General features: G+C 52.4%; 1 protein-coding gene across 1 annotated transcript in view; it reads left to right on the top strand.

Annotated features, from left to right (window-relative positions):
• The first annotated feature begins 890 nt into the window (after positions 1-890).
• The window catches only part of LRFN2 (leucine rich repeat and fibronectin type III domain containing 2), a 179,917-nt gene continuing 157,101 nt past the window's right edge, over positions 891-23,706 (top strand). Inside the window, 1 exon segment of the mRNA XM_007458182.1 lies at positions 891-995. The gene's annotated coding sequence lies outside the window, so the exon portion shown is untranslated.

The raw sequence follows: 23,706 nt of genomic DNA, 5'->3' as shown, positions 1-23,706 counted from the left end.
CCCTCCCCGGCCCCCCGCCGCCCCTTCGTGTGGGCCCGGCTGGCCAGCGGCTGCCCTCGCGCCACCCCCGCGGGGCCCCCGAGCCCTCAGGTTCCGGCGGCCGGGTGGGTCGGCGCGGAAGGGGGTGCGCCGCGCGGCTGGCCCGAGGCTGGCTCCCGGCTCCTGCAGCTCCGCCGGCCGCCTCTGGGGGCGGCCTCGCCGGGGAGCTCGGCGGAGACGGTGCGCACGGCCCGGGGTCCCGGGCGCCTCCGGCCGCTGGGCTCTCTGTGCCGCCGGCCTCGCGCGGCCGCGGCAGCCGGTCCGGCTCCCTCCCGGCTCCATGCGTGCGATCGCCGTGCGTGTGCGTGTGCGTGTGCGTGTGCGTGTGTGTGTGTGTGTGTGTGTGTGTGACGGGGGCGCGCGTGTGCGCGCGCGCGCGCGTGTGGGGCAGTGTGCATGCGGGGCGTGCGGGGGGAGTGTGTTTGTGTGCGTGTGGGTGTGAGTGCCTGGCTCGTTCTCGCTGAGACACACTCTCCCTCTCTCTCTCTCTCTCTCTCTCTCTCTCTCTGTCACTGTCTCTCTGTCTCTCTGTCTCTCTCTCTCTCTCACGCACAAACCGGCTGGCTCGTCTGAACTTGAAGACGCCCCGCATTCCAAGATGCCCGAGGTTCCTGGGGATGCCCGGGGTTCTTCGATCTGGAAAATCCTACCGGCGTCCTCCTAGGGAGGGATTATCTGGTTTTTTTTTTTTGCTTTTTTAAATCTGGAAGAGAACAAGTTGTGCTTTTTCCTCCCTTCTTCTTGCTAAATGCCGTGGATATAACTGAATAAACCGCTCAGGGCTCTCCCCGCGTGGACGTCCGAGGCCACCATCTGCCTACGTTCGCCGGAGCCGGAGGGCTTATCTCGAGCCGGTCTTGGGCAGGGAAGGATGCGTGGCCGAGCCAGGGAGCCCGGGCGCCCCGCGGAGCCGGCCTCGGTGCCTCCCAGCCGGGGGTAGATGCTGCCTCGCCCAGGTGAGTGTTCGCCGCCGCTGCGTCTCAGCGGTCTGGGTGTCCGCGGGAGCTCGGCGCTGGGCTGAAAGCACCGGGGGAGCCGGGAACTTTGCATCCCTTTCTTTTTCAGTTGAGGACTCCCTCACCTGGGCAGTCATGCGAATACCCTCTTCTCTTTTCGCCCATCCTTGTCGCGGGAGGTTTCCTTTTCTTTATTTCCTTTTTTTTTTTTTTTTTTCTGATAGTGGGGGCGAGGAGCGGGGAGAGCGGGTCAGTGTGAGGCCAGAGAGCAAGAGGGACAGACGGGAGCCGCAGGTAGACGGAAACGTTGAAACAGCAGGAGAACTTTGCCACCAGACCACTCTGTTGCATCTCTCCACATGCGAAGCCTGGCTAGAGCGATTGCTGGGGGCTGGGTCGGACGCCAGGGCTCCCTGCGCTCTGTGGGCTGGGTGGGGTGGGGTAGAGCCCGGTGTGGAAGGTTGACTCAGTGCTGATGGAGGGAAGGAAGGAATCATTGCAGTTTAGGGAGGCAGTCAGGTAGGGCAACCTCAGGGACCCTGTCCTGTCTTCAGGTAGAAGGCAGGGAGATCAGGGAGATTGTGCGTGTGCAGCTTGGGGCATCAGAATGGCATGATGAAGCAATATGGAAACTGGCATTAGCCGTGCCTAGCTGGTAGGTCTATCTCCCACCCAGCCCTGCCCTGGTTCTAAGGTTGGCCTGGGCAGGGAGGAGGGAAAGCAGTGGACAGCTGCTTGGAGGCCGGCAGTGCCTTGCTCTGCACAGACCCTAGGGGACGACAGGGAGGTGTCCTGCCCATCTTTCCTTCACCCCAGTACAAAGGACATAGGCAGCGGGTTTGAGGGAGACAGAGCCCCTGAAAGCCAGAAACTGAAAGAGAAATAGGAGGGAGCCTGAGCAGAGACCGCAAAGGGACTGAGCCAGGCCCACACCAAGTGCCTGCTGAGATGTCCTCAGACAGTCAGAAACCTTCGGGGAGAGGGCGCTTGCCAGAGCCCGCACTCCGAGCTGGAGTTACAGGCATGACTGAAGATGCTGACCCTCTGCCCCGCCACTGTGGAGTGTGTGTACGTGTTAGTGTGATTGTATGTGTCTGCATGCATGTGTCAGGGAGGGGGGCCTCTGTGGCTGCAATGGGCTGATTGGTCTTGGGGAGGGGGCAGCTTCAGGAAATTGACCCCCCGTGGCTGGGGAGGAGCTCCTCGAGGCAGGAAACTGCCAGCTGTGAAGTTCCCAGGGACCAGACTGAGAGGTTCTTGTTGGGTTGTTGTACGTGGATGGGGGCCAGCTTGGAACTCACGGTGGGGAGCCCCAGGTGGGGAGATTGTGGGGAGGCTGGGAGCACAGATCTTGGGGTTGTGCTGGGCTGCTCGCTGCCCTCTACGAATAGCTTTATGCAGCCGCTTGCAGTGGAGCCCGGCTGGCTGTGGGACTCACTTGTGGAGTACCTTGGGGGCTGAAGGGGATCAGGATTCTGCAGGGGGGACTCGGAAGCTCATGAGGCCCTGCACTTGGAGCTGGCAGCCTCCGCAGACCACACCAGCTGCCTGGGCCCTTTGGCTGATGCTGGAATGTCGTCTGTCCCTTCTGACTCTGGCTAGGGGTGCGGAGTTCCGTCTCTCTCCTATGTCTCCTCACATGCTTCTGTTCAGGCTCCCTGCCCAGCCCTCAGTTTAGAGCTTCTGGTCTAATTCCTGCCCAGGAATGTAATTACTTATCTCCCTGCCCTTGCCCTGGGGAATACAAACAGCCAACTTGGCATTTCTGTTTCACCCTCTGGCGGTGCTTCTCTGGGCGGTGGGCTCCCAGCTCCATCCCCTGTCAGGCTAGACCGGGTACCTGGCTGCCTGCTCTGGGGCTCAGGCTCCCAGCTTCTATGAGATGCCAGTTCCTTTCCCAGGCCCTGAAATCTGAGAAGCTGGGGAGTGTGGCCTGAGAGAGGGTGAGCAGGGAGCTTCCAGGAGGCGAGACTGAGGAGGAGATGGAGGGTGGAAGGGGTGGGAGATGCAGACGAGGTAGGTGGGGCCACTGGGAGAATCGGGCAGCCTTTTGGCCACCCAAGCCCTGGTTTGGCTATGGTGGAAATCGCTTTTGTGTCTTGGCTGCAGCCCTGAAGTAAAATCAAGGATCCAGGGGGGTTCTGGCCTCCAAGTGTCAGGAATGTCAAGTCTCTCTGGCCTGTGGGGTGGAGCAGTTCTCTTTCAGAAAGTCCCCTGTCTTGAAGTGGAGATGAGTACAATATTGGCGTCTGGCGGTTTTCCATTCTGATGGGGGAGGCTTCTAGACTGAGAGCAGAGATGTAGAACAGAAGACAACCAGAGACAGCCGAATGGAACGGGACCCTGGACAAAAGCAAGAACGATCTGGGTGTTTTGCAATTTTATTTTGAGTACAGTTAGAGTGTTAGGGTCCAGCTTATTTGAAGGGATAGAGTTGTCATATACAGGCATACCTTGGAGATATTGCAGGTTCAGTTCCGGACTACTGCAATAAAGCGTTATCTCAAGACAGTGAGTGACGTGAATATTTTGGTTTCCCAGTGCACATAAAACTTATATTTACATTATACTGCAGTCTATTGAGTGTACAAGAGCATTATATCTTAAAAAACCCAATGTAATACCTTAATTAAAAAATACTTTATTGCTAAAAATTCTAAGCATCCTCTGAGCCTTCAGAAAGTCACAGTAGTAACATCAAAGATCACTGGTCACAGATGACCATAACAAATACAATAAAAATGAAAATGTTTGAAATACTGCAGAGTTACCAAAATGTGACACAGAGACACGAAGTGAACGAATGCTGTTGGAAAAATACTGTTGCCAATATACTTGCTCGATGCAAGGTTGCCACAAACCTTCACTTGGTGAAAAGCACAATATCTATGAAGGGCAAGAAAATGAAGCCCGATAAAACAAGGTATGCCTGTAATGGAATGGAACCTACACTTGGAAGGCCTGGGTTCAAATTCTGGCTCTGCCACATCTTTGTTGGTTAAGCACTGGAGCCTCTGTGCTTTCCTCCGGTGACAGAAAATAATAGTATATGCCTTGCAGATGTGTATGAGCTCACATTTGACTCAGTGCTCCCCAAACTCCTTTGTAGATCTGGAGGAGTGTTTGGGTGGAGGCGGAAGGTTTGGAGAGAGGGAGGGGCCCTCAGAGACATGGAGGATAGTGTCCCCAGCCTCCCCTGCCACATAACTGCCAGGAGGGTTTGATGCCATCACATGTAGGCTGATCATTAAGAGACTCCAGGAAGCCCTCCAAGAAAACTTCAGGAATTGATATTCGAGAAGCAGATTTCACCTCTGGGGCTGTGGCACCTGCTTCCCTCCCTCCCTCTTGTTTGCTTTGGATTTTTACAGCCATGCACATTTACTCAGGATGCTCGGACTCTGTTTTACAAGTGTCATCTATCACCCTTTGCTACCTCAAGCTTGAGTGTGAAAATATCTTCCAGAATCCAACCCCTGCCTTTCCTTCTCTGCCTCTGCCTCTTGCTGCCCCAAGAGTGGCCGCACAGTCTAAGTGAATGGATTAGCCGTGCCTAGCTGGTAGGTCTATCTCCCACCCAGCCCTGCCCTGGTTCTAAGGTTGGCCTGGGCAGGGAGGAGGGAAAGCAGTGGACAGCTGCTTGGAGGCCGGCAGGCCCAGGCTAAGTGAATGGACACAGCAGGCCCAGGCTAAATGAATGGACACAGCTCCTGCTGGCGTCTGTGCAGGGCCTGTGATTGGACCTGGGTCCCGTCTGTGGAGTTGGGTGGCGCATCCAGTCGGGAAGAGGGGCTCGAACCCAGACACGTATTTAGTGGGATCTGACTAATGAATCACGGGAGCAGGAGTGGAGAGGTAGTCTAACCATCATGGGCAGAGGCCTAAGAAAAGGTATATTCAGGGAGCAGGAAGTCAGGTCTGGAGATAGGGACCAGGGAGAATAGCCATGTTCAGTATGCTTCAGGGTGAGGGCGATCAGGATGGCTTCTTGGAGGAGGTGAAGACTTCAGGAACAGCAAAAGCCCATTGAAGTCCATAGAAGGCACATTTTGTCTTCTTGTAAATTCTCAGAGGTCACTGGGAATTTGGGGAGTTTCAGGCATGGGGTACTGTAGAATGAATTTTCTGAGAAATTTCCTAGGCTATCGGGACCAGCTCCTTCAAACAATTTCTTGTTTGCTTATTATGCGCCAGGCACAGTGCTACGAGCTTCACATTATTATCTCATTGAATTCTCCCAGTGCTGTGAAATGGCCACTGTTGTTACCTCCACTTTACAGATGGGAAAACCGAGGTTCAGAGAAGTTGGGTGCCTGCCAGTTAGCTAGTAAGTGGCAGAGCTGTCACTCAATTCTCATGTCTGTGTGAATTCAAAGCCCACACTCTTAACTCCTCTGTACTGCCTCTGTCCCAAAGCGAGGATCAGTAGGTACCATGGGTCAGCACCTCTGTAAGCCCCGCTGTCCTCCTGGCCTGACCGAGGAGGAGACTTCAGAGCCTCCATCACAGAGCCCCGAGGAGCTCAGTGTTCTCATGCGCGTCCCTGCCTGCCTTTCTCGCTCACACCTGCCTGTTTAAAAGTTCCCATCAGGCAGTCAGCGTTGTCCTCCTGGGCAGGATGGAAGACGGGACAGTAGGCTGAACTGGACCGTGAGTCAGGAGACCCGACTCTATCACGTGTGACTTGGGTTGGGAGCCCCTGAGGCCTGAGGTTTCTTTACTGATAAGTCAGTATGCTAATGTTGGCTTCCCAACATTGATATAAGGGCAGGCCTGTGTGAATGCGCTTCATGCACTGAGCAAGCGCTTTAGCACTCAACTCCTTCCTAATTGTGACCCCTTCCTAATTTAGACTGAGTAACTAAAGTGTCAACGGCAATAATGCCCAGATATGAAGGCATTACATGTGGGCTTTAATGTATCAGTTTCATGTGGGACTGGAGTTCCCCAATAAGATAACAGGCCAGGCAGATGGACACTGTGCCTTCCGGGAAAAGGGATGCTACAGAGCCTGAAGGAGAGGGGTCTTTGGTCCAGATAATTGGGAGGGATTGGTGGCAGGCAGCTAGGAAGGGACACACGGATACACATATCATTCACTTTTGTAATCAGGTGCCATTTATTGAAGCTTTGGCACCAGAGAGGGTGGAAGGCGTTAGCCTTCAGCCAGTATTTCTCAATCCTTCTTTCAGGATTGCCCTCTCGCAGGAAACTTTTTAGACACAATTTTTTATAATTGCACGCCCATGAAATTTTAATACCACAGAGATGCTGTGTATCTGTTTATGTACTGTACATACAGCTGTGCTTTGTATACAAAAAGAGTAAGCTGCTTTCTCACCCGTCCCAATAACAAAGTTTTGTCCCCTTGGGGGCGCTGTTGCCACCATTGCGAATGCAGGTTTTAGGGCTAACGGACTAGGATTCGAAAAAGAGGTAGATTCGAGGCAGGGAGAATCCAGGAGACGGTGAGGACAGATTCACCTTGGCATGTCGCTGCCAAGAGTGTGGTCCATGAACTATAGCAGCATTAGCATCCCCTGGAAGCAGGCTAGTGATGCAAAACCCCCTCCCACTCCAGACCTCCTGTATAGGCATCTCCATTTTATCAAGATGGGAGGTAGGGGAAGGGTTGGAGGCATGGTCCTGGAATACAAGGCTAGTCTGTGAACAGAAGGTCAAAGGAAGAGGCACGAGAAGCCAGCTTGTTAAGCTGCGTGCTGATGGCACCAAGCACGTTTAAGCAGTGACACTATCTACCTGTGTTGTGATCTATTTTGCTCTTTATTTTTTTCCCGGTGATTCCTTGCTTTGTGGCTGCAAGTTGTGTAGAAGGTGTGGAGGTCCTGTGGAGGAGACGCAAGGCTGTGTGCGGCCTTGCTTCTGAGCAACAGAAAGCCAAGCGTGTAATTTGGACAGATCTGGGTCTGCTTTCTTGAATATCCCCAAGAATCAAGGCTAATGGGGACCAGACCAACCCGGGAGACAGACTAGAACTGTAGACACAAGACTTAGGTGTTAAACTGTGTCAAGCTGGATTAAATAGCAAAACTGAGCTCTTGTAATATATCAGCCTGCTTGGGGTTGTCTGCATGGAGTCTCAGTCTCCTTGCCGCAGTCCTGTATTTACAGGGCAGCCCCGAAACGTGAGAGACTGCAAAATCCCAAAGTTGGGCTCTTGAGAACTCTATGCATTTACAGTCAGCCCTCCTTATCTGTGGATTCTGCATCTGTGGATTCAATCAAAATTTTTCAGAGAAAAACAAATCTCAGAAAGTTCCAAACAGCCAAGCTTGAATTTGCCATGTGTTGGCAACTATTTACCTAGCATTTACAATGGTTCACATTGTCGTAGGTATTATAAGTAATCTAGGGGTGATTGTAAAGTATATGGGAGGATGTGCATAGGTTAGGTGCAAATATTGTGCCATTTTATAAAGAGATTAGAACATCCGTGGAGTTTGGTATCTATGGGGGTCCTGGGTACTGGAGGGCTAACTGTGCACGCCGTACATTAACTCACTCACCGCAGACACAGCATGGGAAGCAAAACGCTGAGTCTCTCTTAACTCATTCTCCCTCTGTATTTCCCTCCTGGGCCATCTCCCCTCAACACCCCACTTCGGTCTAGGCCAACACAGGGAGGTCTTCAATTTCGCCTTAACTTAGGTCTCTAATAAAACTTCACAGGGATGCAAAATCTATCTGGTCCTCCCATCTCCCCTACCTAAGACTTACTTTCTACTCTTTTTCCCCAAAGCTAGCACTCTCCTTCCTCGTTACCCTTCCTGGTCTATTCTCCTGTTAAGGCAGCTTTACTCAAATAAGCTGGGGGTGGGGATTTACTATGATCCCCTGCTAATATTGGGAGTCTGTGCAGGCTGCCACTTCAGACTAGTAGTAAACTAGGTCTTGCTGTTACATGACTCTCTCTGGTCACCCAAATGAGTGACATATGGTCACTCAGCCTGCAGGCCTTGGAGGAGCTTAGGGAGTGAGCTGGGCTCAGGCTCCAGCTTGGGTCTCAGTACCTGATGAGAAAGAGATGTGGGAACCCCGCCCTGGGTGATGGCAATGGAGGTGAAGGCATGCTTGGCTTTCTGAGCTCCTGGAAACCCCTGGAAATGCCCAACAAGGGCCATAAGATGAGGCCCGGTCATTCTAAAAAGGTATTTAAGATTCCTGGGTGGGCAAGTTGATCCTTTGATTCAGTGTTACCCTGTAATGAAGCCACTATAATACCCAGATAAATCCTCCTGGGGCAGAAGGGAGGGAGGATGGATGGCAACTTGGAGTCAAGGAGGTAAAAGGTTAGAGGTCGTCGTACAGCACAAGGCGACAGGTCCTGGAGGAATCACTGGGGTGCAGGGGAACCTGGAATAAGTTCCCTTTCAGCTTTGTCTGGAACTCACCAAGTGATCCGCGCGCTAGGTGATGGAGCCGCACTGGAGCCCTCTGTCCTTCTCTGCTGGGACATGTGTGCACTCGTGTGGCTGTTTGGTGATCTTTCCTTCCTGGCTCTCCGTCTGCTCTCAGGAGCTCTGATTCACAGCAAACCTCCTGCAGTTGAGAAATTCCACCCTAGGTCAGTCCTCCCCCGGACGTTCCAGCTCCAATTCTGCCTCGTTTCCACCGAGGCCTCCACCTAGATGCGGGACAGGATTGGACCGTTTCTGTCCTCACAGGGCGGAGGAAGCCCTGTCATGGTCATTTTTCATGATGCTTGTTAAGGATCAAAGTATGGCCACCATGATTTGCTGGCACCATTTTCATGGTCTCAGTGCACTCCACCTCTTGAGGCCATCAGTTCTGTACTTTGCTGCCAGTGTGGGAGTGAGGTGTCCTTTTACTTGTTCTAAAGTGTTCCCTCCACCCCATCAAGCTTTCACGTCAGGAGAGCCTGTGTGTTTAGGATTTGGTGATCAAGCCCATGGTCCTACATCCATCTCTTTCGTGACTAGCTGGTCAGCAGTCCTCACCAGTTCAGTTTAATTCAACAAGCATTTATTGAACACCTACTGTGCACCACCCCGCAGGCCAGATGCTACAAAGATGAATCATCTCTCCGGTCTGTGTGTGCACACAGCCCTCCACCACACCGATCATTTGATTTCTACTCCTGTATTTTTTCCAGCCCTGCCTGTGGACTCCAGGACTTGGTGGAGGTGGGAGTTGGGGTGGGGATGCCCAGCTCTGGCTTGTTTCTAGTGCCTTCCCTCACCTGCATTCCCATGCACGTGTGTGTGTGTGTGTGTGTGTGTGTGTGTGTGTGTGTGTTTGCTCAGGACTCAGCTAAAGGTCACACACAATTAACTACATGATGTAGTGGTGATGATGGTGGTGGTGGAAGGGTGATGAGGACCACTTGAGAAATGCACTCTCAAGCTGCTTTCCCAGTTCCCTCCCTGCCCCACTACTTAGCTGACATCTTACCATCTCACCCAAATGCAAACTGACTGGATGAAGAGATTTGGGGGTTGTGGTCCCAGTTTAGGGGCAGCTGACCCTAAAGGAACCGCTTAATCTTCCTCCTGGCCTGGTAACGTGCGTCACAGGGGCTGAGCTGGGAGAAGGGGAACTAAGGGGAGAGTCTAGAAAGGACATAAATCCCAGCCCCTCTGTCTAGTCACAGCTTCTAAGCACATGACACATGAGGGCCGTCACACTGGGGGCAGGACGGTTTCCCAGGCCTTAGATGGGCAATAATCTGGGCAGGGGGCTGCTGGCACAGAGAGGTCGCAAGTGAGCAAGGTAGGCTCCTCACTCTTGAGAAAACTTCCTCGGATGGGGAAAGGCCTGCTTTTTGTCCTTGGGAAGTTTAGGTCTAAGAGGAGGATGGAGGAGAGAAACATGCACATTAACCGGGAAGGCTTAGGCACTGAAATATGTGGATGCAGTTCCTTCTTATGTAGGGAGTGTGTGTGCACTGGACCCTCATTCCTAGGGCTTACACTGTGTTCTCTTTTCCTGGTCATGTGAGCAGATTACTCTCTCTCTGCCTTGGTTTCCTCATCTGCAAAATGGGGATAATAATAGTACCCATGGCATAGGGTTGTTAGGAGAATTCAGTGAATTGCTATAAGCGAGGTGCTGGGAGCAATGGCTGGCACATGGTGAATGCTGTGTAATGTGTGCTGTTATTATTCGTGGTAGATAGACCAGTGGCATTTTCCTAAGCGAGGAGAGGAATGACCGTGGACCGGCTTAACTGATGGTCCTTTCCAACAACCACCCCCTAAATAGTATAGCACCTTGGGGAATTTCATAATACTCTCCACATGATCTCATTGGACCCTTTGGACAATCCTACCAGGCAGGCAGGAAGGACAGATGTTATGATTATACCCATTGTACATGAGAGGAAACTGAGGCACTTAGAGGTCACTAAGTGGTTCCTGGTCCAGTTGGGTTCTTAATTACACCTTACAACTACACTGTGTTCAGCTGAGGGGTTGGGGGAATTTTGTGGAGGAGGGGTTAGGTGAACATGGCTAATGGGTTCGGGACTGGACCTCCCACCTGGGCCTTATTCATGTAGGGGTCAGATCATTGGAGAAATACGCCACAGTGTGGGAGGGCGTTCATGGCATGTTCCAGGTCAGCGTGCCTAGGCTGGCTCTACAGGGCGCGTCACAGGGGAAAGCGCGACACGGTATCTCAGGGGATGGGAGTTAGTGGCAGGGCCACAGAACATGTTGCTTTGGGTCCTTCTGAAACCATTGTACATGCCCTGGATGGGGGTGGGGGTGGGAAGGTGCTGGGGGCCCTAAGGAGGTGGGTGTGGAACCTGGATTGGGGAACCTTCTCTCAGGGAAGGAGGCATCTGATTCAGCCTGGTCTCTATGTGGAGAGAAGGCCAGAAAGAAATATCTCCCTGGGCCATAATTCCTGCCCACCCCCAAACGCCCATTCCCCAGGGCTGATTCTGGTGGTGGGGAGAGGGACCTCCTGGCTCTTTTGGTTTGAGGCAGCTGGAAAAGCATCTGGGGAAAAAATATGGGCCAGAAGAGTGCATGAGACCTCGAGCAGGGAGAAAGCAGATTCAGAGGAATGCTGGGGGCGCAGAGTTTCAGGAACTGGGGGCATCGGGTCCAGGAGTGGATTACGGGGTCAGTGTCTAAGTGTGACATGGGGTGATGATGGAGGGGGCCTGTGTAACCACAGGGAGGGGACAGGAGTCAGGGAGGTGGTGGAGCCACAGCAGGAGAGCTGGGATGGGAGCTGACTGGGGCCTGGACCTCTGGGCCACTCCTGGCATAAAGCCAGGCTGCCTGGAAACCAAGCCCCATCCCACACCTCCTCTCTCGAGGGGAGAGGTCTAGGCTCCAAGCTCATTTCCAGGACTTTGAGATCAGCCTGTCCCATAAATCTCGGGCCGAGTGAATATGGCACATAATTGGGAGGCACTGCAGGTACAAGTGGCCCCAGGCAGGGGGAGAGAGAGCAATGGCACATGAGTTACAGGGGAGGCTGGCAGGGCGCTGGTGGCTGGCCCAGCTTGGGGTGTGAGTTATCTCGGGTCGGGCCACCCTGCCATGCTGCTGCTCTGTGGCGCCGGGCTGATATTTACTGTATATTGGTTTTTAAATTACAATACAGCAACAATTCCCTGCTCTTGAAGTTCAGCCCTCACTCGCTGTCCCTGTCTCTCGCTCGGCCTTTCTCTGCCTCTCCTCTTTCTCCATCTGTCTTGTCTCTCTCTCAATTCAGTTTTTAATGCAGAGTATTATCTTACATTGTATCATGTTACCCCGTAGTACTGTGTTTCTATTACCTTATATTTATTAGAGTATGCATTATTTTCATCCCTTTCACATATACAGCGCTTGATGGTTTTTAAAGCTCGACTCACAGCCACGTTTATCTACTTTGGATCCCACGACAGTGAGGAAGTAGGGCAAAAGCAGAGTTGTCTCCATTTGAAGGTGAGGAAATGGGCTCAAAGAGGCTAATGGAATGACCAGGTCATGTTGGATTGAATTATATTATATTATACCATCAGAATAATAGCTACTGGGTATTGAATGCTTATAATGGGCCCAGCGCTGTTCTAATGTAAGCTTTTTGTACTCATTTTATCCCCACGTTAGTTCTGTGGGGTGGGTACTTATTAGTTCATTTTACAGGTGAGGAAAAAGGCCCAGAGAAGTTAAGCTGCTTGCCTGAGGTCACACAGCAAGTGTGAGAGGGCAGAGCTTGCATGTGAACCCAGGGAGCCCGGCTCCTGAGCCCACACTCTTATCTGTGATTCAATCTGTCACATGCCGTGACAGGTAGTAGGGGTGAGAGGGTAGGGATAGAGGTGGGATGGCTTCCTGGTATACGAGAGGCTTTCTTATTCTTGTACACCTTCAATTTCTAGAATAGTTTTCCTGCACCCAAAGGAAAGGCTTGGGGGAACCTCGTGGCAGCTGGACATGCCCCTAGAGTGGGGTTTAAGCTCTAATCACAGGCAAAGCTGCTTGGAGCTGGGCCTGGCTCCCAGGGGCCCAGCAGGTCAGCAGGCATCAGAGGAGGAGCTGGCGGTGCCTGGGGGCCCCACGTCTTCTGCTGGGTGCAGCCCCTTGCCTCCCTGGGGAACCCCTGCTGAGCATTGCCTCCCTGGGGTGGTGGTGAGTATGAAATGAGTGAACTTCTATGACGTGCTACAGCGGCTGGCGTAATTTACATGCATGCTCCCATTTCGTTCCCCTGCTACCTTTGCAAAGTAGGTATTACCTCCCTTTGTGAGGTGTGAAAACTGAAGTTCAGAATAGCAGTGGGATTTGCTCTGGGTCTAGGTTGACCAGCTGACCCTGTTTGGGTCTGAGGGGACTCCTGGGATGCAGGACTTTCCGTTTTGAAACCAGGGAAGTCCCAGGCCAACTGGGATGAGTCTCAGGTCATACAGACACTGCATGGCTGAGCCAGGATTTGACCCCAGTCATGTCTGATTCCCACTCCATGCCCTTACCCACCACTCTAGACTCCCTCGGGGATGCTGCCTCTCTTAGCTGCCCACGTTTGCTGAGCCCTGGCTGGCTTTAGAGATGCTGACCTCGTCCTCACAGAACCTTGTGAATTAAACATTCTTATCCAGAGTTTACCGAAGAGGAAACTGAGACACAGAGAGGTGAAGTAACTCGCTTGGGGTCACCCAGACGGGAGATGGGGATCTGTACCTGGCTATGTGGCACCAGTGCCCCACACTCCTGGTCACTCTGCTACGGCCCCCCTTGTATCCCTTCCCAGTTCCCTCCACCTTTATGGTCTCATTTCCTCATCCTAGTAGCCTGTGGAGTAGACAGGACAGGTACTTTTAACCCTGAGTACAGGTCAGAAAATGGGAGCTCAGAGAAGCCAAGTTACTTAGCTGATGGCACAGAGCTCATAAATGACAAAAGCTGGAAAGGTTTTGCCAGGGGTTCCCAGCTGGTACTTCCCACTGTGCTTTCCTTGTTCGGTAACTGGGAGGAGGTCCCTGGCCCAGCCTGGCCCAGCCTGGCCCAGTCCTGTTCAAACTCCTAGAGGCCTGAGGTCTCAGTCATCACTGGGTCCCCTGTGCAGAGGCTGGTTTTGTGGGCTTGGGCTCCGGATTGTCATCCTCTGATCCTCCCTCAGCAGGTAGAGGAGGGACCTGGCTGCAATGGATACACCTGCTGGCCTCACAGCTCCTCTCATCCCACTGGCTGGGGACTGAATGCAGAACGGGCTGCATTTTCCTGGGAGGGCAGCAAAGCCTCTGTTAATGCCAGGCTTCCTTCTCAGGCAACGAAATAAAAGAGTTGGGAAGGAGAGTGACAAGAGTCTATAAATTCTGAATGATGTTCAGGAAAGTAGCCTGGCCACCAGGGCCCATAAAACCCAGGCAGCTGCTGGATCGAGGGTGATTTATGGGCCCCTGCGTCTGCCACAGGGTCACCTACCCATCACACTTCCCACTTGTAAGGTCTTTTCTTTTTAACCTCCAAACTCTTTTCAGGGTTCTTGGCATTTCATGGTTGTCCTCAAGCCACTCATAGAGATGAATTACTCCCCATTTAACAGATGGGGAAACTGAGGCATAGAGTGTGTTGATGAATAGCCCGGGTTCGCATAGGGACCCAAGTCCCTTGAGTCTGTCCTGGGAAGTTCTCACTAATGTTTATACTGATTAAGCACTTACTACCTGCCAGGAATTGTTCTAAGCACTTTACACTTGTTAACTCATTTAATCTCACCACAACCCTAGGACATAGGATTATTGTTGTCACTGTCATTTCTATTTTATAGTGAGGAGACTAGGCAGAGAGAGTTTAAGTCACTTGCCAAGGACCACAGAGCTGGGAAGTTGCAGGACTGTGATTTGGACCTGCATGCTTAACCATCACGCCATTAGCAAAACGTCGAAGTGGAATGTCCTGTGATGGTGAGCAGGGGATACTGCCATCCCCGGGCGACCCGGCTGGCTGCCTCTTCTCAGGAGACAGGTGGGCCCCTCTGTTCCAGGTGCTCTGTGCTCTGTGCAGCTTCAGCACAGCCAGATTGAGACATTCCTAAAGGAGCAGTGAGGGCAGGCAGGGGCTGTGAAGGCCGGTGGAGAAGCGGCCGGTGGAGAAAACCCTGGGCTGGGGGCCCAGAAACCTGAGTCCTGGTCAGCTTAGCCACCAACTGGCCATGTGATGTAGGTGACCCCCCTGAGCCTCCTGCCCTTTGCCTCTGCCCTCCTCTGATTTGACAGAGCATCTCTTGGTTTTGGGGGCCCACTTGGTGGTGGCAATGGCAGCAGAAGTAGGACCCCAGAAGCTCCAACGCCAGGCCTGGCCCTACCTTCACTGTCAGAAACCCAGAGCAGCAGTGGGTGCCCAGACTTGCAGCTGAATGCCTGAACTATTTAAAGCGTCAGTCACCACCTGGAATCTCGAGGTTCCACCATTTCAGTTGGGCACTGGGCTATGGTCACCTCCCTCCCTATTGCCCTGCTTAATGGGGTTTGCTGGGGGTGGGGGAAGGGATGGGGCTTGGCTGCTGAAAATTGTTACAGCTCTACCACTGCTTTCCCATCAGAGGCGGGTGCTCAGCCATGAGGGTGGGCTGAGGGGCTCTGCTGGGGACAGAGGGGGTGCCACATCCCTTTCTTCTGGCCAAGGTCTGTGAAACCCCCAGATCAATGGAGGAGAAAGCAGGCAGAGGGACCTCTCCTAGTTTCCTCCCTCTGAAATTCTTCAGGAAGCTGCCAGCCTGCCAGGCTTTCATTCAACTTTCTTGTGGATGACAGATGTTTACCAAGCACCTAGTATTGGTCAGTGGCTGGGTTTCAGAGGCCAATTAGATTGGTCTCCACCCTCAAGGTGCTCCCAGTCTGGGAGGGGAGGCCGAGAGGTAAACAGCCAATTACAACACACTGTGATGGTGCTACAAGTGGAGGTGAGGAACTGAGAGAGGCTCGTGGAGGAGCTGATTCTCTCCAGCTCCACAGCAGGTGCCTCTCGCTAAATGGCTGCATTGGGCGCCTACGGCCCACCCTCAGGAGGACACTGTGTGCCCTGCTGAAGACCTCATTCCTCTTCTTAGGTGGCTTGCAGAGGTACTGCCCCTTCAGCTTCTTTACTTGACTGTGCCCTCTCCCCACCCCCCCCACTGGACTTCCACAGTTCCTAGAAGACATCATGTTCGCTGGCCCCCTGCCTGGAACACCATGTCCCACACTCTGCCGGGTCCTTCTCATCCTTCAGGGCTCAGCTTAAATATTGTTCTTGGGGGTGGCCTGACCACCCAGTCTAAAGTCAGCCCCTCGCTGCTGTCACTCAGGCAGCTTTTTCCCCCCATATCCCTCTTTCTACTCTATTTGCTCATTTGTTGATCGCTTCACTCTCGCAGCCTGTGAACAATGTGAGGACAGGAATTAAAAGCACAGACTGCCTGCCTGCAAGTCCTGCAGCAATGCTCATCAGCCCTGTGACCCTGGGAAAGTCATTTCCCATCTCTGTGCCCCAGGGGGGTAATAATAGTACCTACCCCATCGAGGTATTGTTCCGGTTTAATGAGTTAATATACATAAAGCACTTGGGACAATGTCTGGCATATGTCAGGTGCTCAATAAATATTAGCTATCATTATTATTTTTATATCCAGTGCTTAAAATAGTGCGCAGCTCAATAAGTATTTGATGATTAAATGAGACATCTGGGCTGAATCTTCAAGGGAGTAGGTTAGGGTTGCTTCTGGGTCCTAGATGCACACTGAGGTCACCTGGGCAGGGGGCGGGGGCGGCTTTAAAAACCAGTGATGCCTGGGCCGCAGTCCCAGGAGAGTCTGATTTAATTGTTCTGGGAGTGGCCTGGGCATTGGAGTTTTTAAAGCTCTCCTGGGATTCTGATTCCAGGGTTGAGAACCATGGAGATGGCACTCACAACACCAAGAAAATCATGCAGCTGGAAGGCCTCAATGAAGGATGTCCTTGAAGAGGGAGCAGGGAGAGTGAGGCCAGGGCAGGGGAGTTGAATGGTAGCACAGAAAGGAAGGGCCAAACCAAGAAGGGCCCCTACGTGCCATGCTGAGGAGCTTAGGCTTTGTGGGGAAGTCCGTGGGGAGCCTGGAAGGCTTTTAAGTTGGGAATGACATGGTCCGATTTGCCTTTAAGGAAATTGGCCTGGGTGGATGTGTGGAGGAAGGATTACTGTGAATGAAATTGTAAGGCTTGGAGATCAGAGGACAGAAGCCCTTCTCCAACCACAAGAGCAGTTCAGGGCCTGGTTCATACAGAGAAGGCGACTGGCTTGTTCCCTGTTTAATTACTTAATCCTCCTTGACATGTCTGATCGGTGAAATCTGGACAGTGCAGGATTCCTCCTTGCCACCCTATCCCCAGCTGCATTTGAAACCCCTATCACTCTAGGCTGATGTAAACCCTATCTTGTCCTGACCACAGAAGGGCTTTTCTGTCTGAGTTCTAAGCCAGGCTCCCAAGTTGCAGCAAAAATTCTCTATTCCACAGCCCTCTGGCCCTTGAGCTGGTTGTTTCAAGCTGGAAATCCCTCCCAGGTCCACTTACTCATCTATGATGTCCTCCAGCTTGTGATCTAAATGTACCGATTTTCCCCAGGTTCCAGGCCGGTCCACCCTTGAAGCAACAGGCTCCCGTCCCCAAGCCCTTCTCTCCCAGCAACAGCTGGAGTGTTTCTTCATCTTCCCCTGCGCCTGGTTTGTAGGTGAGAGTCGCACTTTCTGACTCCCAGGTCCCCAGCAACCAAGCTATCTCCATCTCATTGTTCAATCGTCCTAGATGTGGATGTGGGTCCAAGTGCTGCCTTTGAATGGCAGGGCTCTTGACAAAGTGACTCACGTCCTTCCCACCGTACTGTACTGCATGCTACTCCTTAGAGGCAGTATAGATGCATGCTTCAACCTGCCTCTGCTACTGTGTGATCTTGGGCAAGTCATTTGACCTCCTTGTGCCTTAGTTTCCTCATCTGTAAAATGGGGGTGAAAACTCAGAGACATTTACTTAGTCCAGTGCCACCAGTGATGGCCATGGGTTTGGATTGGCCATCTAATTCCGAGGATACAGTGGGCTTTATTTTACACCTTGTTTCTTAGCATTAGGGGAGCATTCAGGACAGGACAGGAAATAAAGCACACAAAGCATCTTCATTTTCATCTCATGGGGAGGTCCAGCACCTGCTCACCTAAACAACTTTTTGGCCCCTTGCTCGCACGGGGCACATTGGCTGCTGTGGATAAGAGCTGAGATGCATGTGTGTCTCCTTGGTACAGAGAAGCTGAAGCCTCAATTTCCTGCCATCTGTACACCATTTTAGAGACCCAAGGCCTTCCTGCCAGCTCACGGTTCCCCACAGATAGGGGTTTCACGGCACACAGGGCAGACACCGCAGAGCACATGTGCCTTAACTGTTCTGTAGGGGGCCAGCCTGGGCCATTTCCCCAGGGTGTCCTAGGCCAGCCCAGGCTGCGTCAAGCCTTGACTCAGTTATCTGCATATAATGTTTCTCATGTGAGGGGACAGTCAGTAGACTGCTGTCAACTAACAAAGGCAAAGACCGGATTTATGAGAGAGAGGAGAGCCAGAGAAGCTGCAGACCATCTGGGAACAGTGAATCTTGTTTTTACGTTTTGGGGAGGGGGTGAACTGATCAGCTGGCAGCTGGCAGTTGGTCTGGGCATTTCTGTTCTTGAGTGGCTGTCCAGGGGCATCAAAGAACACAATGGAGTTGTTAGGGACCTTCCAGAGGAATCTCAGGCGTTCTCCTGGGGGTAAAATCTCAGCAGGATGCCTGCCAGGGCCACCTCACCAGCACCTCTGCCTTAGCTAGGCCAGGTCTGCACCTTCCCCCTCAGAATTCCTCAGCAAGAGGCTGCTGTGGGGTTAAATGAGTCAGTGCATGCAAATTCCTCCCAAAGTGAAGAGTAAGTGTTCATATGGAAATAAGTTCACAGTGAACGTCTAGTAAGTTCTATCTACTAGCGCTTTCCTTCTCTGGGTTCCATCTGTTGGCCTCTCCAGCTGGCATTGCCTCGTGTCCCATCTCTCTTCTGGAACTGAGATTAGGAAGGGGAGAGGAGGAACATGGGGACCCAGAGAGGAAACCAAGAGCCAAGACGGCTTTGGAATAGTTGGTTTTAAGCGATAAAGTGGTGACGTTGCTCTCCTCGGGCCCTTTAGGGTCTGGGGTTGAGGAGGGTATCTTTTTTCTTCTTTTAGCCAAGGCAGTATCAATCAGAAACGCCCCCATCATTCATAATTCCATCCTATTGGGATGGAAAACCACCACTTTGGTTTTTTCTCAGCTGTGAAAGATAAGTAGAAGCCCAGAGAAAGCATGTCTTGTCCTGTCACCCATAAGGACCCTGGTAGCAGGAGGCTGCTCCCTTCCTGAGTGGCTTCCCTTTCTGCTGCTTTTTCTCCAGGAAGCCCAGTGGGCTGAGGGACGGAGTCTCAGAGGCTGACTTGGATCCTGGCTGTCCCAGGGACTTGCAGTATGATCAAGAGGGTCTCCTCTCTGGCCCTCGTCTGTTTCCTCATCTTTAACACTGGGAGATGGAAGAGCTACAGACATAATATCCTAAGGACTCTAGGGAAATGGGCCTCTGCCTCTTTCAACTTTAAGCCAACTCTTTGTGTGTCTTTTTTTTTTTCTTTTTTGCGGTACGCGGGCCTCTCACTGCTGTGGCCTCTCCCGTTGCGGAGCACAGGCTCCAGACGCGCAGGCTCAGAGGCCATGGCTCACGGGCCCACACGCTCCGCGGCATGTGGGATCTTCCCGGACCGGGGCACGAACCCGTGTCCCCCTGCATCGGCAGGCAGACTCTCAACCACTGCGCCACCAGGGAAGCCCTGTGTTTCTTTTTAAGGATGCTCTCAAAGGTCATCATCTCAGGGTTTGGCTGGAATATAAGTGTTAGGGTCCTACAGTGATTTGTCTTGGGATCCCAGTTCTCTTCCAGATGGTCCTGGCTGTTATACATCCTGCCTCAGGGCAGGAAGAGCAGTGCGCCCTCTACTAGGGGCTGAGAGCTTTTGTTTTAGAGATGTGGGAAGGCTAGAAACTCCGCATTGGTCATAAGGCTTTTATTTGAACGGACACGTGCCATGATGATGTGTTTCTGAGTCTGTGCCTCAAATCATCAGAGCTTTGATGGCAGGGCTGTCTGCCTCCATCATTGCACACAGCACCCGCTCAGCCACACACGAGGAGGGGATGCTTTATGAAGATTCATGCTTCTGTGATGGTGAGGACCGCAGTGGTGGTGGGGATGGTGGTGGAGGAGGTTGGGGTGATTGTGGGGATGCAGGGTATGACTACAATGATGGCGGAGATGGGTGTCGGGGGCACGGGGGAGGGAAAGGCTGGGGAGACAGGGCATCATAGGCAGGTAAGAGGTATTTTTGCTAGTGGCAATGGAAGGGCATTGAAGGACTATTATTATTTTTATTGAGGTATCATTGATTTACAGTGTTGTGTTCATTTCTGCTGTACAGCAAAGTGATTCAGTTATACACACACATACATTCTTTTTCATATTCTTTTCCATTATGGTTTATCATAGGATTTTGAATATAGTTCTCTGTGCTATACAGTAGGACCTTGTTGTTTATCCATTCTATATTTAATAGGAAGGATATATATTGATGGATTATAATTTAAAGGAAGGGGAACCAGATTTATGTTTTGAAAAGCTTACTTTAATTGCATGGTGGAGAACTACATGGAAGATGAAAAGAGTGAATGGATGTAGACCAGTGAAGAGGCTATGGGAATAGTCCAGGAGAGAGAGAATGGTGGCTTGGATTGGGGTGATAGAGGTGCGATGGAGAGAAGTGGGCAGAAGCTGGAGCTACTTAGGTGGTACAATCAGTGGGACTTGATGATGATTAGATAATACCTTGATCAGACTCGGGGAGCCGTGAGTGCAAAGGGTGAGAAGAGTTCATCTTATTGAAGATGAACCTTAAGTTTCTGGCTTGGGCAACTGGATGGATCATTAGAATGTAAGCTGCATGAGGGCAGGGACTTTGTTGTGTCCACCTGTATGCCCAGGCTCTCAAGCAGCAGCTGGCACATGGTAGACCCTTAGGGTATGTTGGTTGGATGACTGTTGCTGTTGACTCTTGGTTCCGATCACGATGGACACAGTATATTACAATTTTTGGTTCCCATGCCCATGTCCTCCACTGGACACCAAGCAGTCTGGGAGCTGGCCCACAAATGGTTAATAGTTACAGAGCTGAACCTCAGACTCTGATGAACCCGAATTTAAATCCCAGGACCTTCCTTTACTGGCTGAATGAGGCCAGACTCTGATGAACCCAAATTTGAATCCCAGGACCTTCCTTTACTGGCTGAATGATTTGGGGAAAGTTACTTAACTTCCCCGAGTCTCAGTATATTCACCTCTAAGATGGGGATTAAAAGAGTGCTTATCTCACAAGGTTGTTATACTGATCACATGAGGTAATATAATGCTGTAAAGCACTAAGCCCAGTTCCTGGACCATGGTTGTTGGTGGTAGTCATTTAAGAAAAATGAATCATCTGTATCTCGCATCCAGCACCGTGCCAGCACATAGAGGGTATGTATGCCGGGTGATGGTGAGGAAAGGAGTGGAGGCCGGGAAGCTATTGAAGACTTTGGGGACAGGGCTGGGGAGAATGGGAGATTGATGCTCCTTCCACATGCATCCTGTCACTTCCACCCTCATTTCCATTCTTGCTTCTCAGCAGTCCAGGAGATGAGACTGTGACGTAGTCCCCAAGGCTCATGGCAGGCCCTTGGTGCCGACGGGGAAAGCAGAATGTCTGGGAACTCAGCTGCTCCCACATCCACCTTTGCTTCAGCTGAATTGCAGCTTAGTCACAAAGAAGTGTGTTTTAAAAATAGCAACAGGTGATGTTCATCCAGATGGAAGCCCCTAAAAACCACTGCTCCCTAATGGTCTTTGCTCCATGGTAAGTGACTGTGGATTGACAGGGAGCCCCCGGCAGCTGCTGTTCTCTGTGCCTTTCCTCCCTTTGATGGGAAGGTGAGGTCTCAGCAAGCCTGAGGACCCTGGAGGGCCTCCCAGAGAAGGAGGGGGAGGGAGCTCACTGACCCAGCAGCTGCCCCTGCTGCCGTCCTCGTGCGTCCACACTGGAGAGAGAGCGAGATATGAGTCACAGATACTGAGCTACTGGCTGGATGCAGAGAGGCAAATATTTTGAGAGCAGGACAGAGAGGCACCCATCCACACCTGGGTCGTCTGTGGGTACTGTATATGTGTTTAGGGAGGGGTTTCTGCACATGGCGCCCTCTGAGCCATGTGTCAGCTTAGAGTCAACCCTCAGGAAGATGTGGGTGGGACCAGAAGCCGCACTTGGTCAAAATCTGGACTCGGGCCTTATAGGGAGACACCCATGTGACACACTCCTGCACAGACAGAGGCATAGGTCCTGACCTTCACATCCTCTGTGGCCAGCCCTGCCCTCAGACTCACCTGCAGCCCCTTGAGGGGCAGAGCCATGGGCAAGCCCCAAATTGGGCCTCTTAGAATAATGCAGTGTGTGTGTGTGTGTGTGTACACCCACGTGCACGCAAGTGCCTTTACATGTACAATGGAGCCTCAACAGTCAATTTCTAAGGAAGTCTTCACTTCCAAGTGGTGACAGAAATAGACTGGGTTTCTTCTGAGAGCTTTCTCTAGCTGGTTAAGACAATATGTGTGTGATGGCAGGACCAGGAGGCCCCATTCCCCCTGCTTCTCCAGCGGCTAAGGTCCTTCAACTTGGGGGCAGCAGAGGGAGACTCCAGCAAGCTCTGCCTCTGGCTGGAAGCACAGGGTCCTGGCAAAGTGGCCCGCTCTCCAGGCAGACCCCGTTTCCTGTTGGGGATGTGAAATTGGAAATCCTATCTCTTCTCAGGCCCTTTTTCCCTCCTGCCTTTGTACCCCTCCCCTGGCACTTGCTGGGCCAGTTCCTATTTTTTTCCACTCTTCCAACGTCAGGAAGCCCCCCAGCACTCTCCAGTTCTGAATATGAGATAGACATCCCTCCTGTGTCCCCTCTGGTGCCCTGTACTTCGCCAATCCCAGCACTACGATGCTGCCATGCGTCCTTCTGCCTTCCCTTAATTCCCACCTCCAGGAAGCCTTCTGAGATTGCTCTAGCTCTGCCTTGCCCACAGCACCTGCCTCATTCACTATGTGTACCCTCCTCTGCCTCTCATCGTATGGTCATTTTTAAATGCTCTTTCTCTTTGTCACTGTCCTCATACTCTAGCTGGGCTGTCATCCTCATTCATTCATTCATTCATTCATTCTTCAGATACTCATTGAACTTCTTGTCTGCTATGAGTCAGACACTGGACTAGGCCCTGGGGCCATGGAGGTGAGGAAGACTAACCATTTTCTGCTTTGGGACTCCTTGACTCCAGGTCAGCAGGTGGAGGAGTGGGGATACCCGGGGTTCCCTGAAACCTGAGGTTGCAGAACAGCATGGGGAGGCCTAACTGGGGACGGGGTGTCACCTGGAAGCCGGGAAAGTGAGCAGCCTGGGTGGGCCACCCTGGCCTGCCACAGCCCACCCGCTTCCTCCAGCCCCTCTGGAGCTTGTCCTCGTTGGAATTCCCTCCTCACCCCACCCTCCCATCAGGGCCAAGTGTGGGAAAGGCGGGGCTCTTGTTTTTCTAGTATCTGAAATGGCCGTGCCTCTCCCTTTCCCTCATTTCTGAGCAGCTTCTTGTCAACCCCTTGAGCGAAGGTGCCTTCTTGTGGACGTCCAAGGAGAGAATTAACAGTGGATCCAGCTGCTCCCAGGAGCCCCCTGAGCCGGCAGTGTCTACAGCAGGCAGCCCCCAGCAGGGGAGAGGACACTGCTTACTGCGTAATGTGCCAGCCCCCCTGGGCAGGCCTGGGCAGCAGTGGGAGCAGTGCTCATGGGGAGGCTGTAGCAGACATGGGTTCTACCCCAGGCAGCCCCAGGCCAGCCATCGGCCTCCCTCTGCAGGGGCGTCAGGTTTCCCAACTACAAAATGAGGGTCGCTGCTACAGCTCCCTGGGGCCCCTTCCTGCAGGCCAGCTCTCCTGCAGCCATACAAACCTTGTCCTTTACTTTCTGTTCCTCTGAAGACAGGGGGCCTGACTGCAGAGAGCTTCAAGGGGGCTGTCCCAGCTGCCCTTACCCTAGGACCTGAGCTCCCGACACCACCTCATGGTCTGGTGGTTGTGTGTCCCTGGGGTTCCGTTGAACATGCCTCCCTGC

This window comes from Lipotes vexillifer, unplaced genomic scaffold (genome assembly GCF_000442215.2).
Source record: "Lipotes vexillifer unplaced genomic scaffold, Lipotes_vexillifer_v1.1 scaffold4, whole genome shotgun sequence".
Taxonomy (NCBI): domain Eukaryota; kingdom Metazoa; phylum Chordata; class Mammalia; order Artiodactyla; family Lipotidae; genus Lipotes; species Lipotes vexillifer.
This window is presented reverse-complemented; position numbering and strand designations above follow the sequence as displayed.